This window comes from Cetorhinus maximus, chromosome 2 (assembly GCF_964194155.1).
Source record: "Cetorhinus maximus chromosome 2, sCetMax3.hap1.1, whole genome shotgun sequence".
In the NCBI taxonomy this organism is placed as follows: domain Eukaryota; kingdom Metazoa; phylum Chordata; class Chondrichthyes; order Lamniformes; family Cetorhinidae; genus Cetorhinus; species Cetorhinus maximus.
The window spans coordinates 210355284-210380566 of record NC_135880.1 but is presented as its reverse complement, the minus strand read 5'-3'; the positions used below and the strand labels follow the sequence as shown (position 1 = coordinate 210380566).

At 43.9% G+C, this 25283-nt stretch overlaps 1 long non-coding RNA gene across 1 annotated transcript; it reads left to right on the top strand.

The window, feature by feature from the left end:
- Positions 1 to 657: 657 nt before the first annotated feature.
- Positions 658 to 11814, top strand: LOC144690969 (uncharacterized). The gene is made up of 2 exons (XR_013579000.1): positions 658 to 849; positions 10153 to 11814. It is a non-coding gene; the product is annotated as an uncharacterized LOC144690969 (long non-coding RNA).
- The last annotated feature ends 13469 nt before the right edge of the window (positions 11815 to 25283 follow it).

Genomic DNA, 25283 nt, shown 5'->3' with positions numbered 1-25283 from the left:
AAATGTAATCTACTTTGGGAATGGCCATTTTGACACCAGCATAATCGAAAAAACAAAGAAAACAAAAATAATCTGTCTGAAATCTCTTATGATCTGGCTGTATGTGCTCTTATGAGCACTGTAACTTTGACTTGGAAAAAATGAGTGGTTGACAAAGACCTTCATGGTACATCAAAGTTGATGACTGACACAGTTAAATTGCATTGGCCAATAAATGCTGGCCTTGACAGTGATGACCACATCCGTGGAATTAATTTAAAAAAGACACATTACTCAAATGAAATGATAAAATGACATATAATCAGGCAGAGGTCAAGTAAAGAAAAATATGACATTACACAAAAGTTTTTAAGGCCCCTGGCTTTTCGCATCATTTATTTCTTCCATGCTAACAGTCTAGAAATGGAAGGACTTAGCTTTGTGATCCCAAAGTGACCTATATCAAAACTGGTTTAATTAAAGTAACCTGATTAACACATTTTCTGTCATTTAGAATACCGCTATGAAATTATGATTGGCAGCAATGCACATCTCATACAGAACACACAATTCAAAGTAGCATTTTTAAAATAATGGTACATAACTTACAAAAAGCTGAAAAGGTATGACTTACTCTGTAAATTGTAATTTTGTTCTGTAGGTTTTGTTTGGTTTTGTTCATTTTGGGGAAACAGTGGATGTTAGAACATTACAACGACTGACTGGAGAACTATTAGTTTGTGCTTGACATTGTGTGACAAGCTGCATGAAACTGCATTGAAAAGAAGCCAAACAACACTGCAAAAATTACTTGAAGATGGAAAATATACAACTATCTGACCCTGAACGGGTGGAATCTTATATGAGCTGGTCAGTTTTTAATATGCTATGCTGCTTTTGTCCACTTGGGTTAGTGGCACTGATTTTCTCCTGCAAGGTCAGTTTCAATACATGACTAAAATTTAAACAAGTATTGATCAAGGTTATGACACTTATATAGAGATCACCTATAGTTTCTTGTTCAATGCAATTACAGTACAAGTATAATTTATAATAAGTTAGATTTATCCTGTGGGAGATCACAATTATTAATTCGTACTGCTTCTCATAAATCTGTATGGGAGAAAATTATTCAACAGTATTATAGTTAATAACGTATGGGTTACTGTCTATGACAACCTGCTTCCTCAACTTGATGAATCCAGAAAAGGTATACTGCTTTTAATTTGACCCCAGCCTTATCCATTGAAAACTTCAAAAATGGGTGGGGAGATCATGACGCATGATTAACTTGCACCCATTGCTACTGATGCAGGCAACACAGAAAACTTTATGCTGCTTATTCATTTAATTGATAGTGGCATGCAGCCAGTGCTAAAGATCTTGTTGAGCGACTGTACACCGGAGCAAGGGGTGCATAATCATGGAGGCTAGAAAAGGTTCAAACCAGTCTGCACTACTTAAAGTCAGCCTGTACTTAAAAGAGGGCGTTGCATTTTGCCTGAAACGGGTGCTGGAAATCATTGTAAAAATGAGGTTGACCTAGGAAAGACCTATATTGGCACAACATGGTAGAGACTGAGCTCCAAGATTTTCCGATGCTGTACTGGAGGCTTTAGTTGAGGAGGAGGAGAGATCTCATTTATCTGCTGGGAGTTAGGAGGTCCACCAGACAAACTCTCAAAAGGCAGTGGGACCAAATAGCTCTGGCAGTCATTGCCAGAGGTCTGGTCCTGAGGACCTGCACACAGTGCCATAAGAAGCCCATTGACCTCCTACAAGTGGTCAAGGTCAGTGAATGTATCTTAGTAACCCATCAAATACTTCACTAGCCTCTGACACTGCTCAATGCACTATACCCCACTCACTCACTCACTATCAGCAATCTTTTTCAATCACAGATTGTACCCAACATTCATATCTTCATTTCATCTTCACAGACTTAGTATTGCTGTAAGCCTCACACCCATATCTCACAGCCATCTATTCAATATGACAGCCAAATAACTTAAACATGTTGCACCACTTACTGACGCGCTTCCCTCTCTCTTACAGGAGAAGGGGGTGCACAACTGAAGGCAGCAGCACCTAAATGGTGGGGAACAGACAAAGCTGCATGTCCATAGTCCGTAGAAGAGACAGTTTTCACTGTCATTGGATCGTCCATGACTGAGGCCCTGACCAGCAGTGGAGCTAAAATCGTCCAAGGTGAAGGTATGCTCATGCTTAATCTTCCTTCTCATATAACACTTCCCACTCATCCCACAGCCTTTTTATTTGCAAATTACAAATTTAACCATGCACCTCTTGCTTTCTCCCTCTTCCCTGACCAAAACCATAACCATGTGTGTTTCTCCTTTTAGATACTCAAGAACTGCAACTTAGCCAAGCAGTGGTAGAAGTGAAAGAAGTGTAACAGCATGAAGACAGTGATGATGAAGAAACATTGTCTCTTGCTCTTAAATTAACAGCCACCAGCTCAAATACTGATGCTGCTTACTTTAAGAGGATGCTTTAGAGATGGGATCCATACATGGTGGGACACAGGGAAGGAGTGACCTGGAGCCTGAGCAGGGGACAAGGGTAGCACAGATTACAGCTCACTGGAGGGTGAGGTTGCACATGAGTTCTGTTTCAGAGAACACAGATGAGAATTTCAGTGGGGTGGCAAACAGAAGAAGGCTGATGGGCATACCCAGCGAAATGCTTAATGCATTTGCAGGCCTATGACAAGGTGTGTGGTCAGTATCAAAGAGCATGGAGGAGTCTGGCATCAACTTGGCATAGGGCTTTGCACAGAGCTTGGAACCCACCCTCTCCAGCATGGAATTGGTGGCTTAGTCCATAAGAAAACTTGTGGGCCCATCCATGAACCAGTGTGCAGAGTGCTGATAAGTTGCGGTGGCTTGGTACTGACTAGGATGTAGACAGCAGAGCTTCGGATGAGTCTGAAGTTTATGGTGGATGAAGAGTGGGTGGTCAGTCCAGAGGGGATTAGAATAATTTAGTCTGGAGGTGACACAAAGATACACAAGTGCTTTAAGAGAACATGGTGTAAGATTTTGATAATGCTACTAATTTTTAGGGTTTTTGTTGGTCTGCAGTAACATTTATGGATTTCATCTTGACTACTTTTTGAATTTCTGCAGAATCATACCACAGAAACTATGGTAAAATCATAATCAAACTATGCCACCAAAGGCTTTGATTTTCCAACTTTTATTCCTGATTCTCACTGTTCCTCATCCCTTATTTGGAATTAGTACAAATTAACCTCTTTCATTAGCTTAGGGGCATCTAGTGATACCCATGTATGTAACTATGTGAAACAAAAACAAAAATACCTGGAAAAACTCAGCAGGTCTGGCAGTATCTGCGGAGAGGAACATAGTTAATGTTTTGAGACCGAATGACCCTTCAACAGAACAAAGTTCAGACTCGAAACGTTAACTGTGTTCCTCTCCGCAGATTGTGCCAGACCTGCTGAGTTTTTCCAGGTATTTTTGTTTTTGTTTTAGATTTCCAGCATCTGCAGTTTTTTGCTTTTATGTAACTATGTGATCTGGTTACCAGGGGGACAGGGGGCCCAGGTTAAGTACTATTGAAATCAACGTGCCAGGTTTAACACTTGAAAACAAAGGACAGAGCAGCTTGCTTTGCCATAGTAGACTTACAGACTCTCGGCAGCCTGATTTTAAAAAAAATCCCGGATCAAAGAGAGAGAGAGATAATGTTGTGGACAGCAAGGGGAAAAGCTGTTCTCTGTTAGCTAACAGGCAGAATGTGAGTGGGAGCACATTCTCTGGTTGAAGAAATGGAAACAGTGGAAAATTAAGGATATTGGAAGATTCGCTCTGGCGCAGCTAGGAGAAGGAATCACTGGAATGGGCATTGTTGCTGCCGCTCAAGGTTGTTTCAGGGATTCTCAGCAGGCTGAGGGAAACAACTTGTTCCTGGAAAGACTATGGCTGGGATTTTCCAGCCCTGCCATGGTGGGACCTACTGCAGGGGATGCGGCAGCCCAGCCAAAAACCCATTGACTTTCAGAGGGACTGGATGATCCCGGTGGCAGGTGGGGCTGGAGAATCCCGCCGTATAATTCTGCAGAGTGTGATGTAATGTATAAACGTGGCGTGATGTTATCAGTCAGTAGTTTGGAGGATTAGTTGCCAAGTAATATTTAGTCAATGTCGATGTTAGTTTGTTACCTTAAAAGTCTTAAAATTAAAATCTTGTCATGCAATTTATGGCGTAAAGAGGGACAGGAATGGCAGCTCAACGTTCCTGATTACAGGGTTTTCGATGAGATAGTGAGGGGGATAAAAAAGGAGGGGGGGGGTGGCAATTTTGGTGAAAGAAACAATTACAGCTGTGAGGAGGGATGATATGCTAGATGAACTGAGATCAAATGGATTGAGCTGCACAACAAAAATGGGGCAGTCACACTACTGGGGGTGTACAATAGATCCCCAAAACAGTCAGAGGGAGATAGTAGAGAAAATATGTAGGCTAACCTCTTAAAAGTGCAAAAACAATAGGGAAGTAATAGTAGGGAATTTTAACTACCCCAGTATTAACTGGGATAGTTTTAGCATTAAGGGAATGGAGGGAATAGAATTCTTGAGGTACATTCAGGAGAACCTTTTTGCCCAGTATGTAGCAAGTCCAACAAGACAGGGTGTGGTTCTGGGCTTAGTTTTAGGAAATGAAGCTAGGTAGGTGAAGGGAGTGACAATGGCAGAGCATTTTGGTGGTAGTGATCATAATTTAGTTAGTTTTAACATAGTTATGGAAAAGGACAAAGATAGAACAGGAGTTGAAGTTTTAAATTAGGGTAAAGCCAAATTTACTAAGCTGGGGAGTGATTTAGCAAAAATGGACTGGCAATAGCTACTTGAAGGTAAATTAGTGTCAGAGCAGTAGGAGGCGTTCAAATAGGAAATTCAAGGGTTTCAGTGTAAACATGTTCCACAAAGAAAAAGGGTGGGATGGCCAAATATAGAGCCCCCTGGATGCCAAGGAGCTTACAGGGTTAGGTAAAGCAGAAAAACAAAGCTTATGTCAGACACCAAGAACTCAATACTACAGAAAACAGAGAGGAGAATAAGAAGTACAGGGGTGAAGTCAAAAAGGAAATTAGGAAAGCAAAGAGAGGGCATGAAAAGATATTAGCCAGTAAAATCAAGGAGAACCCAAAGATGTTTTATCAATACATTAAGAGTAAGAGGATAACTAAGGAAAGAATAGGGCCTATAAAAGACCAAAGACGTAACCTGTGTGTAGAGGCGGAAGATGTGTGTATGGTTCTTAATGAATATTTTGCAACTGTCTTCACAAAAATGGAGGAAGATGCACGCATTGTAGTTGAGAGGAGTGTGAAATATTGCATGTGGTAAACATAGGGAGAGAGGAAGTATTAAGAAGATTAGCATCCTTGAAAGTGGATAAATCAGCAGCGCCGGATGATATACCCAGGCTGTTAAAAGACGCCAGGAAGGAAATAACGGATGCTCTGATCATCATTTTCCAATCCTCATTGGATGCAGGCATAGTGCTGGAGGATTGGGGGACTCCTGGTTTTGTTTAAAAATGGAGCGAGGGATAGACCAAGTAATTACATGCCAGTCATCCTAACCTCGGTAGTGGGCAAATTATTGGAACCAATTCTGAGAGACATGATAAACTGTTATTTAGAAAGGCACAGAGTAATCAAGGACATTCAGCATGGATTTATTAAGGGAAGATTGTGTTTGACTAACTTGATTGAATTTTTTGAGGAGGTGGCAAGGAGGATTGGTGATAGCAGTGCAGTTGATGTGGTCGACATGGATTTTAGCAACGCTTTTCACAAGATCCCACAAGGCAGACTCGTTGAAAAAATAAAAACCCATGGGATCCAATTGAATGTAGCAAGCTGGATACAAAATTGGCTCAGTGGTAGGAGACAAAGGGTAATGGTTGACATGTATTTTTGTGACTGGAAGGCTGTTTCCAGTGGAGTCTGCAGGGCTCATTGCTAGGTCTCCTGCTTTTTGTGGTATATATTGATGATTTTGACTTAAATGTAGGGAGAATGATCAAGAAGTTTGCAGACAACACAAAAAATAGCCAGGTGATTGATAGAAAGGTGTAAACTGTAGAAAGATATCAATGGATTGGTCATGTGGGCAGAAAAGTGGCAAATGGAATTCAACCTGGAGAAGTGAGAGGTGATGCATTTGGGGAGGTCAAACAAGGCAAAGGAATATCAATAAATGGGAGGATGGTGAGAGTTGTAGAGGAAGTGAGGGACCTTGGAGTGTATGTCCACAGACCCCTGAAGGTAGCAGGATAGGTCGATAAGATGGTTAAGAAGACATATGGAATCCTTTCCTTTATTATCTGAAGCATAGAATATAAGAGCAGGGAGGTTATGCTGAACATATATAAAACATTAATTAAGCCACAACTTGAATAGTGCATGTAGTTCTAGTCACTTCATTATAGAAAGGATGTAATTGCACTAGAGAGGATACAGAAGAGATTTATGAGGATGTTGTTGGACAAGAAAATTTCAACTATGAGGAAAGTTTGGATAGGTTGGGGTTGTTTTCCTTGTAACAGAGGAAGCTAAGGAACGATTTGATTGAAGTGTACAAGGTTGAGAGGGGTCTGGATAGAGTGGATGGGAAAGACCTATTTCCCTTAGCAGAGAGGTCAATGACTAGGAGGCATAGATTTAAAGTGATTGGTATAAGGATTAAAGGGGAGATGAACAATTTTTTTTTCACCCAGAGAGTGTTAGGGATCTGGGACACACTGTTTAAAAGGGATGTGGAAGCAGAAACCCTCAACTCAGTTAAAAGGAGCCTGGATATGCACCTGAAGTCCCATAACCTGCAGGGCTATGAACCAAGAGATGGTTTGACAAAAATATAATAATTTTTATAATATTTTTCTGGTTATTGTAAGGTAAGGTTTATGGGTATAAGTATAGGTGATTCTGTCTGTGTGATCTAATTACATTTGGAGTCAAGTAAATTGCAAGCTTGGAATCATCAAAAGAAGCTAGGTGTAGAAATGTGTTTGATATGCTAATGAGTAAATATGGATGCTGGCTTAGCATGTAACGTGTGAAGAGAATTTGCATTTTTTGATGAGGGAAGGATTGTTGGATTTCAAAGGGATGTTAGTCTGTTCACAACTAGCCAGATAAGCAAGGCTAAGGAGTGTGTTTATTTTTCCCAAAGGTTACTGACAGTATTGGCAACATGAAAGTTTTTATATCATGAGGAAGATACAATTTCAAAGACATATGGAACAATAAAATTTACATATTGAAGAGAGAGAAACATGTATAAAGGAGAATGAAAGGCTATGTGAGCCATATAAGATTTAACAAGAGTGTGTGAAACAGCCTTCAAGAAGTCTCCAGCCATTTGTGCATAAGTCTGCTTTGTAAAGTAACTGAAGATGGGGAAGCCATTTGGAATTCCACTATCAAGTGGGTATTGTGTTAACTTGCTGGTTTTGTTTTAAATCTAAAATCTATTTTGGACTGTTGCCTTAAAGGGGGCAGCACCTAGCCTCAGGGAGATGAGTGCGCTCTTTTGCGTACATGCACTCTCAGCTTAGGGAATCCCTTCCCCCCACCCCCCACCCCACACAGGGAGCACATAGTGCTTACTAGCAGGCGTGACGCCGGGCGGGCCTTAATTGGTCAGCCAACGTAAAATGGCAGCACGCCCCCAATCAGGGGCACTGATCGGAGGCGTGCCTGCACGCGCCCACTCCTGGACTCCCCCCAACCCCCCCCCCAACCCTCGCAATGGGGGGAAAACTGTGCCCATTATTTCTGAATTCAGTGCACACATCTTGTAATATATACAAATTGTAAAACTGTTGTGATAGCATGACCAAGTTTCCCTTGTGTGCCAGGCAGACTAAATCCGCATCATCTGCCACATCACAAGAATGGAAAATGGGATTAGGCTGAGGTGCTTGTTTTTGGCCGCTGCAGACATGATGGGCAGAGTGGCCTCCTTCTGTGCTATAAATTTTTCTACGTTTTCTAAATTTTCTAAATATCTTAAAATGAGGAATGTGCAGAGATGTGGGGAGGAGTGCCAGTACATGAATTGTTCCTTAGGAGAGCCAGTATTGACATGATCAGCCTTCTTCTGTGCTGTAACAATTCTATGATTCCTTTAAGCCTGTCAGGTGAGATGTCAAATCTTTTTTAAAGTTATCGGTCTCTATGGGGATTGTAACAAAACATTTTTTTAATTGAAATTTGAGCCTATAAAAGTGAGGGATGTTAATGGAATACTTCTCACTTTGAACACCCAGTGTCAGCATCAAGTAATTGTTAGTCAACTACTGCACAGTTAAGTGCAAAGTAAAGCTCCTCTACTCTTACCGAAGAATATAACATAATCTTGTAAGAGCATCTCCTTATAAATCAGTATGACTTCTCCACTTTTCCCCACCAATCATCCTGTGGCCTTACCTCAATGCCAATTGACATTGAATTAATGAATGATTTTTTTCCCAAAGAATATTTTCGTTCTGAACTGGATTGAGACTTCCTAAACTTATTTCAGATAGAACGTTTACTCCGTTCATCAGAAACTAAATATTTCTCGAAAGATACAACAAATGATAGCGTGGAAGTAGTTTTTAAAACAGTGACTTTAAATGAAAAAACATGGGGCAGAATTTTCAGGTCGGTGAGCTGGAGCAGGGCCCGCTCGCCGATGTGTAAAATGAAATGTGGTGACGTGCAGCCCGATGTCACCACGTGTCATTTAGATTGTCAGTTTGGCGGTGAACTGTCAAAGGCCTATTAAGGCCATTTAGAAAGTAATTAAAGTTGTTAAGAATGCTGCCTGTCCAACTTTAAGGTGGCCATCACATTTTTCATCCCATGGGTGGGAGGAGCTTTCATGAAGAGTTTATTAATTAAATTAAAAATTTTGAAAAACTTAATGGACATGTCCCAGCTCATGTGACAGTTTCACAAGAGGGGACATGCCCTTAAAAGTTTCTTTTCCTTTATTAAATTTTTCAGAGCCTAAGCTAATCTCCCTGAGGCACCTTTCATAGAAAAATAACCTTTCAATTTTTTTGTCTCTTTGGGCTGGATTTTTCCGTCGGCGGGGCCCGCTCGCCGACACGCAAAATGACGCGGGATGATGGGGGTTCCCCCCGACGTCACCCCGCCCCATTTAAATTTTCAGGAAGGCGGGGACACAGCCAAATCAGCTGTGCGCCCGCCGACCTGTCAATGGCCAATTGAGGCCATTGACAGGATCATTTAAACAATTAAAGGACCTGCCCGTCCAACCTTAAGGCCGGTGGGCAGGCCAGGAGCCCCAGCGGCAAATAGATAAAACATGAAACCTCATCCACCGGCGGGATGAGGTTTCATGTAGGGTTTAAAAAACTTTAATAAAGTTTTAGTGAAATTTATTAACATGTCCCATCTTGTGTGACATTGTCACATGAGGGGAACATATTAAGGATTTTTTATTTCCATTTTTTCCATTGTTAATGTTTGAACAAGTGTAAAAAGTCTCCCTGAGGCAACACTTAGCCTCAATCTCGCATTTGGGGAATCCCACCCCCCCCCCCCCGCCCCCCCCCACCCCCCACCGCACAGGAAGCACATAGCGCTTCCCGCCGGGCCTCATGCTGGGTGGGCCTTAATTGGCCCTCCCACATAAAATTGCGGCGGGGCCCACTTCTCCAGCGATGACCGGCTCCCCGCCCCACCAGAGATTGGGTCTGGCACACCCGCCCGTTCGGCAGAAAATTCTGCCCTTTGCTTCTAAAGCTGATCATAATTTTATGGTCCCTTGTTATCAACTCACCTCCGTGCCTCAGGGAGATTTCTGCGCTCTTTCACGCGCATGCGCGAATGAGCGCAGGCCCCGACTCAGGGAATTCCAGCCCCCGCCTGCACAGGGAGCGCACAGTGCTTCTGGGTGTGCGTCACGCTGTCACATAATTGGTTCGCCCATGTCAAATGGCGGCACGCTCCCGTTCGGGGGCGCCGATCAGGTTGGCGCTCCCTCCAGCCCGTCCCTGCACAGCCCCCCCGATGGGGGGAAAATTCAGCCCATGGGATAAGAAATTGGGGAATAATTTTCAAATTTTATACAAATTTCTTAAATGGCTTCTTTATATTTTCAGGTTGACATTGCTTCTAGAAATGATGACCTAGAAAGTGCAAAGCGTTCATCTCGCATTACCAGATTATTAAACCTTCTATCAACAATAATTGGGATTATAATCTTCATTGTAGTTATAGCTTGTCAAGTATACTGGTCATAAAGGCCTAGAAATTGGTTCATGCTAGCACAAACTGACACAAGGAACTTTTCCTACGAAGACCCATCTGATGTTGGATCTCGGACCTTGTTTGCACGATGCCAGGGAGCTACACAGTACGCTGGGCAAACAGTTAAGATGCCAGAAAGTAGTATTTGAATTTTGGGCCACTGCTAGTAGTGGCCTCAGATAGGTCATAGGAGAGAGGGAAGCAATCGGGAGCAGTAGAGAGGCATTCAGCAGGGCAGTAAGTGGTGGCTGGCAGCAGCTCGTCATCTTAATGTGGAGCACAAAGGACGCCTGAAGCTCCCTATTTCACATTTCGGTTAAATTTTCTTTTCACATAACATATATTTTGGGTCACAGCTTTAGCAGTCCCTTTATGTTAATTGGTTACGTCATACATTGAGCATGTTTTCCTAAATCTAGGCGGCAGTCAGCCCAATTTTACAAAGAGTGTCTCAACTAGGCATTAGACTCCCCGTTTTATTTGTACAAAGTGTCGGTTCTGGATGCTTAATTTTTGTGTTTACCCCTGCTTGCAGTTGCAGCCATATTAGGTACTTGGTTGCCCACCTTGAATCTGATAAACAGGCATGACATCATCAAATTTCTAGGCCAAAATTTCTACACTATCTCTCATGAAATGCAGTAATGGATTCATAATTATTAAGTCTCTTGAATTAACATTATCACACACACAGGATGCGGAGTATGCTGACAGCTGGCATCCTGGCCCATAATCACTACTCATTCAAAAGTTGACTAATAACAAATCAAATCCACATAAATTTGAATTACTGAATAATGTGGTGATATGTAGGCAGTGTTTGATTCTGAGGGTTCAGAAGATGATTATAAACAATGAGGTCTTGTGTCATGATTTCAGAGAAATTTTGGTACAGGTGATCGTTTCAATCCATCATACCTGTGCATTGCTAGCTCCTTAACCAGAGCTACCTACCACAACCCCAAATTCTTACTGTTTGCCCATATCACATTATATGCTTGCCCTTCAGTTGTTTTATTCTGCTACATTTTGATTAACTTCGATAGCCACTTGTGCTAATGTAATCTGTATTTCACTACCTTTCATAGAAAAATAACCTTTCAATTTTTTTCTCTCTCTGCTTCTAAAGCTGATCATAATTTTATGGTCCCTTGTTATCAACTCACCAATCAATTTTCCTCTTAAACTTGTTCAGAATTTAGCCTTCTGTTTGGTCCCCTTTATCCTCTGTGCTATTGTGAACACAGCACAAATTTTCCAATTCTATCATCCTTAATATATCCTTTCATTTCTGGGGTATCCTCCAAATCAATCTACTTTGTATCTTTTCCGATTTCTGTAGTGGTTTCTGTGTTGTTGCTTGAATCACTAAATTACAACCTTTAATCACTGTTAATCATTTAACAGTCTTGATAAAGGAAGAAATGCAAACATTAAATATGACAAATAGCAATTTGTAAAGTTTGTCGATTATATTTGTTTAAAAGAGATTAATAAAGAGGCTATTAAACCTGTCTTTCTTCGGAATTTCTTTTGTACTCGTCAAGGTGAAGGAATTTAGTGCTGATGAATGGAATCCTTTCCTCTTTAAGCTTTCATTTTCATCATCAAGTACTGCCCAGCCAAGTATATGGTTAGGCACTCCTACCATTCTGTACAACCTCATAACAGCAGTCCCCTCTGCACCATTGAGATATTTTCTACACCAACTGTTCAATGACCTTTGCATGAGATACCTAATTCAGTGGCTATTGGTATTACTTATTTAATGTAGAAACTACACACACTCAAGCCATTCAAGATCTGTGTAGTCAATGGATAGAGAAAACCTTTCTGCTTGTCAAAGGTTATATCTAATTTACTGTATCATCCAGTTCCAAGAAAATCTTCTCTTCCTTGTCCTTATTTTGCATCTCTCTGCTCAGAAACAGACAAATGCTATTTGTTTACTAGTCACCAGGAGGTATAAATCAACTCATTCTCTGGTCTTCCTTCCCTGCGAATACTTTTTTTAAAGCTACATTTGATACTTTCCTCTAATAGCATTGGTAACTCATCTTTTGGGAAACAGTTTTTATTGGCATAGAGTTAGTAACTATTATATTCTATAGCAAATGTATTTTTTAACTTTTTGTAATGTGTATTTATTAAATGCAAATTCCAGAAATACATAATGGCAATGTATTTTTTGAAAATGTATTTTATCTTTAGTGTAACCAGGTCTGTATATAATGTTCCTGTGTGATAACTGTAGGAAATGCATTACAATTTTTAATGTATCATAAATATCTGTTTCATACATATCCGTGACAAATCAGTGTTTAGTTTTCCAAATAGTGGCTTTTTGGGTTGCAGTCTGCTTGTACACGGGACTAGAAGATTTTAATTACCAAGTGTTTGTGAAGTGTTACTCATGCAGTAGAAATGAAATACTTGGCTTTCTGCAATTTGAAAAAAAAGCAACAAATCTAATTTCAAGCTAGGTTGTTATCCTGAGGCGAGCAATAATTAATTTTTCATGTCAGACGCATAGCCGATATAGTGTCAAACGCTGGAACTGCACCAAGATTCAGGGTGGGAGGTTTGCTGAGTGAGCAATCTCCAGAGGGCGGCTGGCACAATTTATAGGGATGCAGCCACCTAAAGGTAACTTCTTTTTTAGCTTTTGTAAAGGTTTAATTATTTTAAATGTGTATACTTTAAGCAGAAAAAAGGCTCTTTCATGCAAAAAAAGTAACTGACTAATCTCAGCAGCTGGCAAAATAAATGTAAAGGCAGGAAATTAAGTCAGCCAAATATAATGGTTGGTGGTTGAAGGTAATGTGCTGCTCTATAAGGTGCAGTGCACTACTTAGCACTCAGGAACACCCTCCCATGAAATTTCCTTTGACTTAACAAAACCAACATAATGAAAATTGGGCAGATTCTATAAAAGGCATGTAATCCATTCCACTAGATTACCAGCCAGGTGATGAAGACAAAAATCTACTTTTCTAAACTTGAGTGCGATTGTTTAAATCTCAGATTTTTTGGTAAAGCAATTCATTCCATATGTATTATACAGATGTGGTGTTTTAAAGCCAGCAACCTCAGGACTGGGTCTGTGCCAGATTTTGATTCTTGCCAGATTTTGGGTCAGGTGGTTCGGATTGGGTGGTTTGGGCCGGGTTGGGTCAAGGGTCACTCAGATCATTTGGACCACAGGAAAAGGCAGGCACTCAAAGCTGATAACTAGTTGGTGCACCACCCTGCCAATGCAGCACCTAGCCTAACAAGCCAGTAAGTTATATGGACTCAAAATGTTAACCCAGCTTCTCTCTCCCGCAGATGCTGCCAGACCTGCTGAGTTTTTCCAGCATTATTTGTTTTAATTTCAGATTTCCAGCATCTGCGGTATTTTGCTTTCACTTCAAGCAGTAAGTGATTTTATTCAGATAATAATGATAAAAAATTTATGCATGTCAGCTTAAAAAAAATCTGGTTTTTGGACATCACCAGTTTTTAGATAGCTGGATTTCAGACACTAACTGTATTTAAATCAAATAGCTATTGGTCTGGACCCATTCACCGGTGCTTTTCTACTTTTGTTTATTTATTATACGAGCCCGTTCCAATAACAAGGAGGGCTGGCATCACCACAGTTTTCAAGGCCAGCCCCTCCCCCTCAATGAAAAAATTTAGGATCATAGATTGATGCAGCACAGAAGGAGGGCATTTTCTCCGAAGTGCCTGTGTTGGCTCTCTATAAGTGGTACTCAGCTAGTCCTACTCCCCCACTTTTTCCCTATTGCCTTGCATATGTTTTCTCTTCATACATGTTATGAACCCAAAGTAAATGTTCATCTATTCAACTATTGTACTCCCACGGGGATAACCTGGAAAGCACGCACAGAGCACCCATCCGCTTAATTCTATTTGTATCAGGCATTTAAAGTTGGAGACAATAATACTATAAACAACAACCTCGCAAGTCACTTGACTTCAAACACACTGGCGGGTGGGAGGGGGTGTGGATCCCATGGGGCTGAATTTTGGCGTCAGCAAGCAGGGGGCGGGTCCCACTCTCCGACACGCAAAATGACCCAGGGCTCCGGCAATCCCGCCCCATTTAAATTTTTAGGAAGGCGGGGGCACAGCCAAATCAGCTGTGCGCCTGCCGACCTGTCAATGGGCAATTGAGGCCATTGACAGGATAATTAAAACAATTATAGGACCTGCCCGTCCAACCTTGGTGGGCAGGCCAGGAGCCCCGGCGGGCTTCTGACAAAACATGAAACCTCATCCACCGACGGGATGAGGTTTCATGTCTGTTTTAAAAAACTTTAATAAAGTTTTAGTGAAATTTATTAACATGTCCCATCTCATGTGACATTGTCACATGAGGGGAACATGTTAAGTATTTTTTTATTTTTCCATTTTTAATGTTTGAACAACTTTCAGCGATCTCCCTGAGGCAGCACTTAGCCTCAGGGAGATGTGTGCTCTTTTGTGCGCATGCGCGAAAGAGCACACTCTCGCATTTGGTGAATCCCCCACCCCACCCCCCCCCCCACGTCCGCACAGGAAGCGCATAGCCTTAATTGGCCGGCCCACTTAAAATGACGGTGGGGCCTGCTTCTCCGGCGGGGATTGGCTCCCCGCCCGCCAGAGATTGGGTCGGGTCGGGCCCGCCCGCCCGGTTGGCAGAAAATTCTGCCCATGGAGTCTCATTGCTTCACATTTTAATTGTTGTTAGAGTTTCAAAAGAATTTAATTTTTAAAATTCTTCCTTTCTGACTCTTTTACTCTTAAAACAATCTTTCTTTTCCTCTCTTTATTTTTCTTTCTGTACCTGATTTGGCATCGAATTCACCCACATTAATTTTCACTTCCTTCTCAGTCCTTTGTTGTTAATTTAACAATTTTTCAATCTGCTTGGATAAGGAGATATGCAGTTGTTTGCCCTGTTCACTCAGGTTCCAGATGCTCAGTTTCTCTCACTGCAATGCTATCAATTCTACTTTCTACGCAAAAAATCATCATGATTAAATGATGAGAAGTCTAAATAATGGTGGATGCGATTCATTGTGCTGCCACAGCAAATTATGGACTGATGATGAAGTTATACAAGATATGAGTTAGGCCACAGTTAAAGTAAAGAGTAGTTAAGGTTTCAGGGTGATGACTATGCTTTGGAACTGACGATAGGTGACCGACCCGAAACATTGGCCGGAATTTTCCAGCCCCGACACGCTGGGTTTCCCTGCAGCGGGGCCGGTAAGCCATTGAAATCTCCGTTCACATCGGCAGGACCGGAAGATCCCGCTGGCGTGAGGGGCTGGAAAATTCTGGCCAACTCTGTTTCCCTTTCTACAGATGCTGCCAGAACCACTGAGTATTTCCTCCATCATTTCATTCTTTTATTTGAATTCCAGCATCCACATATTTTGCTTTTGCTGTGCCCCGCAAAAACACAAAAAAATGCCTTTATCCTGTCCATGAAGTAATGTCTCGAGGATGATGATTTACAACTTAGGAATGGTGACATAAAACATGGTACTCATGTTTTAAATAACCCTTTATGCTGTTGTGCCACACAGTGGAATCATCCCAGATTTGCACTAAGTGTGGTAGTGGGTGGGTAAAACGATGTTTCACTCACCGGCCGTGATGGTGGGTTTTCATACCATGTCGCCAACCTGCCACATTATTTATGCATTCCCTGGAAACATGCCGTTTCCATGGCGGGTGGGCTCTCAATCATCCACCAGGCTATCACCATGCCGTTTCACCACACCATATTTGATGTCCAGCCGCATGCACACATCTCAGTGCCTCCAGCCCCCCAACCACTACAGGGAAGATGTCCACGAAAGGCAAAAATACTGCAGCCCCCAGGTTTAGCTGTGTGTCCCTGGAATGCCTTTTGGATGCCTTGGAGGCCCGTCACGATATCCTGTACCCCCTCTGGCCACAGGATGGGCAGCGTGACCAAACAGACTTAGGAGGTGGTGGCAGCGGTGGTCAGCAAAAGATAACAGCAACCCAGTACCGCAAGAAGATGAATGATCTACTCCGCTCCGCCACGGTAAGTCACTCCTTTCACACTCAAATCACACACTCACAAACCCATCACACATTTACCAGGATCTCACTCACTGCCAGTTCAAGGGACATCACCATTCACTCTCTCATACACACCTTCACTGTCCTCATCCCGTCCATGGGACCACTCACCATACCTATAGGCATACCTATCATCTGGCCTGGCAGGTGTCCTGCTTACACTCTCTCCATCTCTGTTCACGTAGGACAAGCTGGCACACAACAAAAGGGAGAGGTCACAGACCAGTGGAGAAAAGCCTGAAATCAAGGTCTTCACGGACTTTAACAGAGCCATCCAGCTGACTGGCCACGATCTGGACCAGTCCCTTGCTGATGGTGAGGTCGGTGCTGCTCTACCAAGTGAGGATCCAGCAGTGCAACATCCATCAGACAACCATGCCGTGGGTGATGTGTCCTGTTTCACAGGCCACTGCCATGCACTAATTATCTCCCCTTGATTCCACAGCCACATCTGGGAAATAGCCAACAGCCCATGATTCAGGGCCTCCAATCAAGCCCTGAAGAAAACTCTGAACCTGAAGGCATACTCCTTGAAGTTCTGTCAGATCGCTCACCCATACCCTCCACCAGGGCAGAGACACACACCTCAGTGGGACCTAGCTTTAGAATAGCTTTGGGATCACAAGCTGGTGAGCATATCACACTGTCTGATCCACAGCTGGTGGCGGTTGGGACTTCCCAGGTCTCTGGCACTCAGAAGATGGTTGGAGGCTAAAGATTTGCTGAGTCTAAGTCAAATGATGAGCCTCTGGACTCGGTCATGTCACAGTTGCTGGAACTGCAAAGATAAGCTCGAGAACATCAGGAAGGGATGTCCACTGCACTCCTCAGACTACAAGGCACGATGGAGGAGTTCGTCCACCATCAGGCTGAGGTGATAGCGCCGGCATGCCAATTCACCGTTGTCAACACTGGTAGGATGACGGCTGCCATGGAGACCTTGGTCCAGGATGTCGCTCCTGCACTGCTGCACAGGCTCAACTCCATTGCTGATGCCATAGTTGGCCTCCAACAGTGTACACAGGAGAGGGTTGCGAGGCAGCTCAAACTCACTCTAGCATTTGTGGACGGAGGCTTGTGATATCTCACAGAAGTCACCTGTAGAACCCTGAAAGGAGCCGCTGGCATAGAAATTGAGTGGCACTGTCACTTTCAAGGCCACTGGCAGTGGATGCTCTCCATGTCCCCATGGTGCCAACTCCTGCAGCAGGTGGCAGATGTGACCGACTAGTTCCCTAGATATGCACAGTCTTCAGCAACACTGGTTATCAGTCATCTGCAGGGATGATAGGCAGTGTGTATAGACCCTGGATGTTGCTAACCAGCGACTGCTCGCTGTGGCTCTTTGGCGGCATGTGCGGGAGCCCCAACCACCCCTTCCTCCTGAGGGTGCTGCTCCTCCCTCTGCACAGCAAGACATCCAGTCTCTCTCCTCCATCGTCTTTGCTCTCTGTACGCCACAAGGCATACAGCTAATTCACCAGGCTCCATGATCCTGATGTACTCCCCCTGCTGGATAAAAGAGAGAGACACGTGGGTTAGCATGGGTGTACTAAGAACCAGTCCTGGTTAAATACGAAGGCCCCTTAATGCATTGCAGGGAATGCTGACCACCACCCTGGATGGCAGGAGAATAGTGCGCTGCATAGCTGTCCGAAACCCCACTACCTCTGCCCCACTCTACCCTACCGATTCGCGGCAGCTTTGGCCATCGGACTGTAGACTGTACTTTCAGCTCAGGTCCAGGCATTCTCCTAACCCATGCTGCAAGGCTGCACTGTTAGCTTGAACAGGGACACTGGTCCAAACCAGGATGCTGACATTGCAAGGGACTGTGAGCGTCTCCAACAGTGACTGCTCCATGGCCAGCTTTAGCGAGGAGATTGTACAATGTGTTCAGTCGTCCAACTGTTCTGCAGTCCATTAAAATGCTCATTACTTTGCAGTCTGTGCCCAAGGGGTGAAAAGATCTGGAGCACCTGGTGGCATTTTCATCCCTCTGCGTTGCTTGAGTGGGCAGATAAGCTAGAAGCCCAACTCCAATCATATCAATGGCTGCGCCTGAACTGTCTTAGTTGCAGAGGAATGGTCAATTTATATCAGGTGCCCCTCATGCGTGGTTGCTTCCCTCGCCCACCCCACCCCATCCCCCCCCACCCTAAATGCTTGTGTGCCACATTCAACCACAGTGCAGCCCTAGCACCCCCACCCTCCCTGCCCCACCAAGTCACTTCAGCTGCACTCCCCACCCCTACCCGCCTCACCAAGCGACCCTGGTGTGCGCTGCGCAACCTTACTGTGTACTCATCTCCAAGTTCCTCTCAAAGTGCAGCCCGCCAAGGGCACACTTTTTATATGCTGTTGTAAAACACATTGGCGTGCTCGCCCACTGACGTGGGCGGACAATCCAGCAGGGAAGGACGATTCCGGTGGGCTGGTCTAATAATGATATAGAGATATATTACAACAAGGTTCCTGATGTCCAATGGCGGGCGACGCGGCCTGCCATCGGCGGGCTGAGCAGGCGATCGTCCTGAAACCGATCACACCATAGTGTCCGCTCACGCCACCGAACATGCCCAACGCTGGCGGGCACAGAAATTCCCATCCTCAGTATAAGCTTTGCTAATTAGAAATTTAACGGCACATTTAGGAAATAATACCAGAATTATAAAAGAAAACAAAAGAATAAATCAGAAAACTTTTTTTTAAAAGTCCATCTGGCAGTATATGAGGTGTGACACTAGGAGAGAGAAAAGAAGAACTTTAATACACTTTATTTGGAAATTTCTTTGTATCATTTTTACATCACAGCACACGTATTATAAAGAACTTTCATTTGCATAGTGTCTTTCACGGCCTCAGGACACCCCAAATTTCTTACAGCCAAACAAGTACTTTTGGAGTATAGTCACTGGGTGGAATTTTCCATGCTCACTGGTGTTGCAAGCGGACAATATGGCAGGTAGGCCAAAAATTGGTTCTGAGATGTTGTGAAGGCAGTTTGCAATCATCCGCTCTGCCTGTCAGTGGCGGGCTGCACTTCCCACCGTTGGACATCGGGAACCTCGTCTGCATATCATCATAAGCCCAGCCTGCCGGAGTCATCCACCCATGCTGGATCATCCAAGCACACCAGCGGTAAAACACACCAGCGCAGAACACAGCTTGACAAGTGCAATGCGCAGAAGTCAGGACTTACAGTCAGGGCCTTATTCACATCGTGGACATCCGAGGAGTAGAGGAAGTTGGAGCCCAACAGTAACGGGACCCTGGAGGAATGTCCATCGCATGCTGGGTGGATTCTCATGGACATGGCTCTGCCACAAAGGAGTTCATGGAAGGTGGAAAGTCAGCGTTGAGGATCTGCTCACAATGGATGATCACTGACGGGGGGTGGAGAGGAAAGACCAGCTGTGTTTTGGAGAGGTAGATGTACCGGGGGTGGGAGAGGACGTTCTGGGATCGACTGGGAGAGGAAGGTGTGTCAGGGGGGGGGCAGGGGAGTGGACGGTGGGGTCAGGCTGTTTGGTGGGGGAGAAAACAAAGTTGTCAGAGCAATGATGCTGGTGGGGGAGAATAAAGGTGTCCGGAGGGTGAGGTTGGGAGCAGGGCAAAGGTGTCAGGGGTTAAGGTTGGGAAGGAGAAGGGAGTACGGGGGAGGAAGGAGTAACAGGGGAGGAGACAGCAACTGGGGAGGTAGGAGTAAGGGGGGAGCAAGGTGTAAGGGAAGGTGTTCAAAGGGAGGAAGGAATCCGCGGGGGGGAGGAAGAAGTAAGATTGGAAGGAGGAGTCAGGAAGGGGGAAGGAGTAAAACTGGAGGAAGAACTAAGGGCGCAGGAAGGAGCCTGGCGTGGGGGAAGGATTGAGGGTGGCGAAGGAGTAAGGGTGGAGGAAGGAGTCAAGAAGGGGGGAGGGCTGGGGATGGGAGTGAGGAGTCCTGGGAGTGGGGGGGAAGGAGTTCCGGGGTGGGAGGGGGCGGTGGTATCTGGTGATGGAGGGGTGGAAGAAGTTCCAAGGAGGGGAAGGAGACTGGAGGGGGGCATATTCAGATGAACATGCAACGGAGGGCTCTGTTGAGTCCATGACTGGCTCCTGGGGAGTGAACTGAGGGTGGGCGTGGTAGGAGGAAATGGTGAGAATGATTGAGGGCAGAGTGAGGCGGTCGGATAGGAGGGTGAACGGTATCGGTAGAAGGGACAGCGAGGATGGTTGGTAGGGACTCGGAGGCAGGCTCCTCCTAGGGGTGGGAAAGGGGTAATTGAGGAGGTTAATGTGGATTGGGGTGGGATTTTCAGGAAGGAAGGGAACGTGCATGTTCACCTGGACATCCCCGAAAGACAAGTGGTTGGCAGGTGACGGTGGGGAGGTGGAAGGTGGTGCCAGGGGGAAAGGACATGGGCGACTGGGGAAGGGGGAAGGACGGGAGAAAAACTGTACATACGAACATATGAATTAGGAGAAGGGGTAGGCCACTCGGCCCCTCAAGTCTGCTCTGCCATTCAATAAGATCATGGCTAATCGGATTGTAATTTCAGCCCCTCATTCCTGCTTACCCCTAATAACCTTTCACCCCCTTGTTAATCAAGAGTCTATCTAGATCTGCCTTAAAAATATTCAAAGTCTCTGCTTCCACTGCCTTTTAAAGAAGACAGTTCCAAAGACTTAGTACCAGAAAAAAATTCTCCTCATCTCTGTTGACCCCTTATTTTTAAACAGTGACCCCTAGTTCTAGATTCTCTTACAATAGGAAACATCCTCTCCACATCCACCCTGTCATGACCCCTCAGGATCTTAAATGTTTCAATCAAGTTGCCTCTTACTCTTCTAAACTCCAGTGGATACAAGCCTAACTTGTCCAATCTTTCCTCATAAGATGTCCCAACCATTCCTGGTATTTGTCTATTAAACCTTCTCTGAACTTCTTCTAACACATTTACACCTTTCCTTAAATAAGGAGACCAATACTGTACTAATACTCCAGATGTGGTCTCACCAGTGCCCTGTACAACTGAAGCATAACCTCCCTACTTTTGAAATCAATTCCCATCACAATAAACAATAACATTCTATTAGCTTTCCTAATTACCTGCTGTACCTGCGTGCTAGCCTTTTGTGATTCATGCACTAGGACACCCAGATCCCTCTGAATCTCAGAGCTCTGCAATCTCTCACCATTTAGATAATAAGCTTTTTTATTCTTCCTGCCAAAATGAACAATTTCACATTTACCCACATTATATCCCATTTGTCAGATCTTTGCCCACTCACTTAACCTTCCTATGTCACTTTGTAACCTCCTTACGTCCTCTTCACAATTTACTTTTCTACCTATCTTTGTGTTATCAGCAAATTTAGCAACCATTCCTTCGGTCCCTTCAGCCAAGTCATTTATATAAACTATAAAAAGTTTAAGCCCCAGCACTGATCCCTGAAGCACACGACCTGTCACATCCTGCCAACCAGAAAAAGACCCATTTAAGCCAACTCTCTGCTTCCTGTTAGCTAGCCAATCTTCTATCCATGCCAATATGTTACCCCCTACACCATGAACTTTTATTTTCCACAATAACCTTTGATGCGCCACTTTATGAAATGTCTTTTGCAAACCTAAGTACAGTACATACACCGGTTCCCCTTTATCAACAGCACATGTGACTGCTTCAAAGAACTCCAATAAGTTGGTTAAACATGATTTCCCTTTCACAAAACCATGTTGACTCTGCCTGACTCTCTTGAAGTTTTCTAAGTTCCCTGCTAAAGCATCTGTAATAATAGTTCCTATGTTAGATATTAGGCTAACTGGTTCCTACTTTCTGTCTCCCTCCCTTTTGAATAAAGGAGTTATATTTGCTATTTTCCAATCTAATGGAACCTTCCCCGAATCTAGGGAACTTTGGAAAATTAAAACCAAAGCATCAACTATCTCACTAGCCACTTCTTTCAAGACCTTAAGGTGAAGTTCATCCGGACCTGGGGATTTGTCAGCCCGCAGCCCAACAATTTGCACAATTCCACTTCCCTGGTGATTATAATTTTCCAAAGTTCCTCCCTCCCTTCAATTTCCTGATTTACAGCTATCTCAAGGATGTCCTCTATAGTGCAGACTGAAGCAAAATACTTGTTTAATTCATCTGCCATCTCCTTAATTTCCTTTATCAATTCCCCAAAAGCACTTTCTACAGGACCAATGCTCACCTGGTTAACTCTTTTCTTATTTAAATATCTGTAGAAACTCTTACTAATCGTCTTCATATTACTAGCTAGCTTTTCTCTCATACTCTAACTTTTCCTTCCTAATTAATCTTTTTGTCCTTCTTTGCTGTTCCTTATATTGTTTCCAATCTTCTGACCTGCCACCTGTCTTTGCGTAATCATGTGCTTTTTCTTTAAGTCTGATACTGTCGTTAACATTTTTAGTTAGCCACAGATGATTGGCCCTCCCCTTGGAATTTTTCTTTCTCATTGGAATGAATATATTCTGTGTATTCTGAAATATCCATTTAAGTATCTGCCACTGAACCTCTATTGACCTATCCCTTGACCTCATTTGCCAGTTCACTTTAGCTAGCTCTGCTTTCATGCCCTCATAATTGACCTTATTTAAGTTTAAAATACTAGTCTTGAATGCACTCATTTCTCCCTCAAAATGAATGTAAAATGCAATCATATTATGATCGCTGCTACCTAGGGGTGCCTTCACTATGAGGTTATTAATTAATCCTATCTCATTGCTCAATACCAGGTCTAGTATAGCCTGCTCTCTGGTTAGCACCAGAATGTGTTGTTCTAAGAAACTATCCCAAAAACATTCTATGAGCTCCTTATCTATGCTGCCTTTGCCCATCTGATTTTTCCAGTCTATATGTAGATTAAAATCCCCCATGATTATTGCTGTACCTTTCTGGCAAGCTCCCATTATCTCTTCTTTTATAATCTGTCCTACCACGTAGTTACAATTAGGGGACCTGTACACCACTCCCACAAGTGACTTCTCTTTATCATTTCTCACCTCAACCCAAACCGCTTCTATATTCTGTATCCTGAACTTAGGTCATCCCTCTCTAATGTGTTAATACCATCATTAATTAACAGAGTCACCCCTCCACCTTTTCCTAACGTCCTGCCCTCCCTAAATGTCACATACCTTTCAATATTCAGGTCCCAATTGATATCATCCTGTAGCCATGTCTCTGTAATGGCTATTAGATCATACTTATTTATTTCTATTTGTGCTATCAGTTCATCTGTTTTGTTTCTAATGCTACGTGCATTTAGATACAGCAGTTTTCGTTTTGTCCTTGTTCCTACAGGGTGAAAAAGATAGAAAAAGGAAACAAACACCTCCTTCCCCCCATCACCCCCTCACCAAACTCCAAGGGGAGAATATACTCCCCGTTGGGCGGGCCGGTCGGGAGTGGGCGCGCAGCCAATCGCCGCCCGCAATCGGTTGCGTGTCACCATTTTATGTGGGCGGGCCAATTAAGGCCCGTGATGCTCAGCGCTCCTGTGCAGGTAGGGGGAGGAGGGAGAGTCGGGGCCTGCGCTCTTTGGCGCATGCACGCGAAAGAGCGTAGAGACCTCCTGGAGGCAAAGAGCTGCCTCAGGGAAATTAATTTCATTATGAAAAATGGAAAAAAAGAATTTAAAAAATTACTCAGACGTGCCCCCTCATGTGACAGTGTTACATGAGCTGGGACATGTTTATGTATTTCAATAAAAAATTTTATTTCATTTATAAAGCCTTAAATAAAATCTCATCCCGCCCGGGCTCTTCCCTTGCCCACAACCTTAAGGATGGACAGGCAGCCCAGACAATCAGGTCAATTAGTTGATTAATGGCCTTAATAGGCCTTTTGACCGTTCGGCTGGCATGCAGCCGACTCCGCAGCGTGCCCACCGAACTGAAGATCAGAATGACGTGAGGTGATGTCGGGACACATGCCCGATGTCACTGTACGTCATTTTACACATCGGCGAGCAATGACCAGAAGATTCAGGCCCAAGTCTTCACTCAATTACCTCAGCTTCACTCCATTTGCCAAGGCTTCAGCAAAGAGCCCTAAATTTATAGTAAACTGAACTGGGGCTACAGTAACCAGATACAACCGGTTAGCTAATTAATCACTCAGCTCCTTCAGCTGAGAGTGAGTTTACCCTGTCTAAACTGCAAGAAAGAAAAAACTTATTCTGCTTACACAGTACTTTCCAGTTACTGCTAATTACAGATGAGATTGGATTTTAACAGCAAAATTTAAGAACAAAATTAACACTTAAAACTACTCTTCTCACCAAACTCCAAGTCTTCACTCAGTTACCTCAGCTGCACTCTGTAGCAGGTCTGCTAAATCGAAACTGAAATGAGAGTCGTGGTGGTGCTACATGGGAGTGTGATCAGTGGGTAGACAGAGATGCTGGTCAGCTCAGATGGACAACTAAAGGTGAACCCCAGCAGGCAACATTGAAAATGTTCAGGGCATTGAGATGAGTGTGATTCAGGAAGGATCCATGGGCATGGGAGAGTGCTTGCACGAGGCTCCGATAGACCCTGCCACACACACACACTTCTCCCTCCAGAATCTCTAATGGTCCAGCTGCATGCAGCTGAACTGCTGGTGGGGAGGGTGGGGGAGGATGCAGTGGGAGGACTTGCAGAGCCTGTCAATGAAGCTGAACAATGCCATTACACATTATTCAGTGAAAGCGAATATATTTTCAGATTGTAAAGCAACAAAACGTGTTCACCCGTACAACCAACTGTGATCATAATTCATTAACTTTTGAATGCCTTAGACTTCTAAGCCCTGATATCCACAGTAGGGATGGAGACAGCTTGTGCAACGGCTGGCCCTGTTGCCTCTGATGTCTTCGGCGTGGG